This window comes from Grammomys surdaster, unplaced genomic scaffold (assembly GCF_004785775.1).
Source record: "Grammomys surdaster isolate TR1022 unplaced genomic scaffold, NIH_TR_1.0 125951, whole genome shotgun sequence".
In the NCBI taxonomy this organism is placed as follows: Eukaryota; Metazoa; Chordata; class Mammalia; order Rodentia; family Muridae; genus Grammomys; species Grammomys surdaster.
In genome coordinates, this window is record NW_021620772.1 from 3,379,360 (window position 1) to 3,383,655 (window position 4,296).

A 4,296-nucleotide genomic window follows, 5' to 3' on the forward strand; every position below is an offset into this window, starting at 1 on the left:
GCGTTCTCTCCCTCTACTAGGATCCAGTGAACGGGGACACCACCATACTTCTCTGAGAATCACCACTAGTCTGGGTCCTGGTAAATGCCAGCGATGGCTGGACTGGGAAACTTGTCATCTCTGATCATGCCCCATCCCTGTATCATTGCGAGAGATTTTGGCATATCTGCCATCATTGCTGCCATTAGTGGTAGGGCTCTTAGCTGAAGCAGCTGCAGCCGCTGTGGTTATCACCTTACAAAAACTCTGTGCAGGCAACTGCTGCACTCAATATTTCAACCCTGATGGCCTCCGCTTTAGATAAGCAGTTCTAAGTAAGCGGCTCTTACACTTAGGTGTGTTAAATTAACACTATCAAGTGGGACTTTTACAAGATGATGTTCATCATCTATGGGATCTTGCTCAAGTTAATTGTGATCCATGCTGTCCTGCTTAACACAATACCAAACACACCTTAATAATTCAGCAACACTAATTTTATAGCATAGCTATATAACTGATGCATGGACACTGGTGAAAAATCATTTCTTTCTCTCTTACCTCAGCTGCATCAAGACATTGTCTCCATGAATGCTACTTATGTAGATGCTATTACCTTGGACCATGTGGCTGGGGTCTTTAAAGACATAGGATCAAAGCTGCCCCAACTTGTTTCCCCTGCAAACCTTTTCATTTGTGCTATTATTGTTCTTGTTGGAGGCAGAATTGTGATTTTCATAATCCGAGCCATTAGATATATAAGGGATAAACAGCTTCACAGCAAATCCCTTTTATTGGAAGTACTCCGCCTTAAAATAAAGAAAAAGGGGGACCTGTGGGGGCTGTGCAGATAAACCCATTGGAGGAAGAAGTGGAACGGAGCGCAAAGCACCAGAGGCTTCTGTGACTCATTGAAGAGTCCTGATCCACTGCACACAGTATATGGTCTAACATGGCTCCCGAAAACCCGTGAGCCGAGGCCAGGGTGGTGGCTGCTTCCTCTGCTTCATGGAAATCTCCCCAGGAGATTGGACTCTCTCCTACAGGCTCATGGACAATGGAGTCGTATTTGGCTAAACAACACAGATTGCACTCCTATTTGCCCTTGAGTGCATAAACATACCCTCATTGCCTAAAAAGCTATATATAAGCTTGTGTGATAAACAATGAAGTTAAATCTGCACTTTGACGCTGGTCTCCAGAGTCTGAATCCCTGTCATCATTGTATCCTCCATCTCCACATTTCCCCCACTTCCCAGTCTCCATTTGCACATGTGGGTTGTGTGTGGATGAACAGAAAGCACTATCAGTGGGAAATGGAATGTCTCACTCTAAAAGTGGAGACAGGATAGTGAATAAAAATTCATGTATCTTCAGACACAGGAAAGTGGCTAGGTTTTTAGGGGTTGGAAGATAAGGCCATCTATCTTCACACACACAAAAAAAAAAGACAAAGGATGAAGCCATTGCTCCTGAGTATTCAGTTAAGGATGAATGAGTCTAAAAGGTAAGATACTGACTGACCTGCAACTGTGATGCTTATTCTAGGTTGTCCTTAGTGATGACAATATCTATGAGGGCTTCTGAGTCTGGCAGTAGCATCTTCAATGTCCAGTCCCAAAAGGTTAGTGTTCTAGTTGGCTTTCTATTTCTGCGATAAACACCATGACCAAAAGCAACTTGTGGAGGAGAAGGTTTATTTCAGTTTAAAGCTCACACTCCACCACAAAGGGAAGTCAGAGCAGGAACTCAAGTCAGGAATATGGAGGCAGGAACTGAGTCACAGACCTTGGGGGGATGCTACTTATTGACTTGCTCCCCACAGTTTGCTCAGCCTTCTCTTTGTATAACCCAAGAGCACTTACACAGAGGTCGCACAGCCCCACAGAGAGCTGGGCTCTCCCACACCAATCATTGATCAAGGTCCACAGGCTTTCCAACAGACCAATCTGATGAGGGCATTTTCTTAATTGAGGGTTCCTTTTACTGGATATCTCTAGCTTGTGTCAAGGTGACAATAAAACTAACCAGCCCAGTTAGGTATTAGGAATCCTGGCTCAAAGTTACTGTTTGGAATAGCTAGCCTCCACTCAAGGATTTAAGAAACAGTTTAATTCTCAATGTCCCTTAATGGTACATGCTGGTTAGTGTCCCAATAGAGTTCATGGGATCAGGGCAGGGTTTGGCCCAGTGTCTCTCTTGACCATACTTAAAAAGCAAGGTCCTGCCTTTTGGCTGGGGCAGACACCTAGCAGGTCTGCTTTTGTGGAGACACCATATCCTGAACCATCCTAGAGAAACCACTGCACTCAGAGCAGCAGGATTTCCAGATCCCAGAGGCAGCCTGAGTCCCAGGAGTTCTTCCACCCAGGAGCTTAGGATCACAAGACCATAGAGACATCTGGACTCTGAGGAGTTCTGACACAAGCAAGATAACTGGAAAGACAGACTCCAGTCAGACACAGTAAGTGCAGGTAACACCAGAGTTAACCAGATGGCAAAAGGCAAGTGCAAGAACATAAGCAACAGAAACCAACGTTACTTGGCATCATCAGAACACAGTTCTCCCACCATAGCAAGCCCTGGACACCCCATCACACCGGGAAAACAGGATTCAGATTTAAAATCACTTCTCATGATGATGATAGAGGATTATAAGAAGGAATTAAGTAACTCCCTTAAAGAAGTACAGGAGAGCACAAGTAAACAGGTAGAAGCCCTTAAAGAGGAAACACAAAAATCCCTTAAAGAATTGCAAGAAAACACAATGAAGGAATTAAACAAAACCATCCAGGATCTAAAAATGGAAATAGAAACAATAAAGAAATCTCAAAGGGAGACCACCCTGGAGATAGAAAACCTAGGAAAGAGATCAGGAGTCATAGATGCAAGCATCACCAACAGAATACAAGAGATAGAAGAGAGAATCTCAGGTGCAGAAGATACCATGGAAAACATTGACACAACTGTCAAAGAAAATGCAAAATGCAAAAAGCTCCTAACCCAAAATATCCAGGAAATCCAGGACACAATGAGAAGACCAAACCTAAGGATAATAGGTATAGATGAGAGTGAAGATTCCCAACTTAAAGGGCCAATAAATATCTTCAACAAAATTATACAGGAAAACTTCCCTAACCTAAAGAACAAGAAGCCCATAAACATACAAGAAGCCTACAGAACGCCAAATAGACTACACCAGAAAAGAAATACCTTCCATCACATAATAATCAAAACACCAAATGCACAAAACAAAGAATATTAAAAGCAGTAAGGGAAAAAGGCCAAGTAACATATAAAGGCAGACCTATCAGAATTACACCAGACTTCTCACCAGAGACTATAAAAGCCAGAAGAGCTTGGACTGACATCATATAGACCCTAAGAGAACACAAATGGCAGCCCAGACTACTATACCCAGCAAAACTCTCAATCACTATAGGTGGTGAAACCAAGATATTCCATGACAAAACCAAATTTGCACAATATCTTCCCACAAACCCAGCACTTCAAAGGATAATTGATGTGCCAACACAAGGAGGGAAACTACAACCTAGAAAAAGCAAGGAAGTAATCTTCCAACAACCCCAAAAGAAGATAGCTACACAAACATAATTCTACCTCTAATAACAAAAATAACAGGAAGCCACAATCATTTTTCCTTAATATCTCTTAACATTAATAGTCTCAATTATCCAATAAAAAGATGCAGACTATCAGACTGGATACACAAACAGGACCCAGAATTTTGCTGCATACAGGAAATGTACCTCAGTGACAAAGACAGACACTGCCTCAGAGTAGAAGGATGGAAAACAATTTTCCAAGCAAATGGTCCCAAGAAACAAGCTGGAGTAGCCATTCTAATATCAAATAAAATCGACTTTCATCCAAAATTAATCAAAAAAGATAAGGAAGGACACTTCATACTCATCAAAGGAAAAATATACCAAGATGAACTCTCAATTCTGAACATCTATGCTCCAAATGCAAGGGCACCTTCATACATTAAAAAAAAAACTTTACTAAAGCTCAAAACACACATTGCACCTCACACAATAATAGTGGAGGATTTCAACACCCCACTCTCAGCAATGGACAGATTATGGAAACAGAAACTAAACCGAGACACTTTAAAATTAACAAAAGTTATGAACCAAATGTATTTAACAGACATCTATAGAATATTTCATCCTAAAACAAAAGAATATACCTTTTTTCTCAGCACCTCATGGTACCTTCTCCAAAATAGACCATATAATTGGTCACAAAACAGGCCTTTACAGATACAAAAAGATTGAAATAATCCCTTGCATT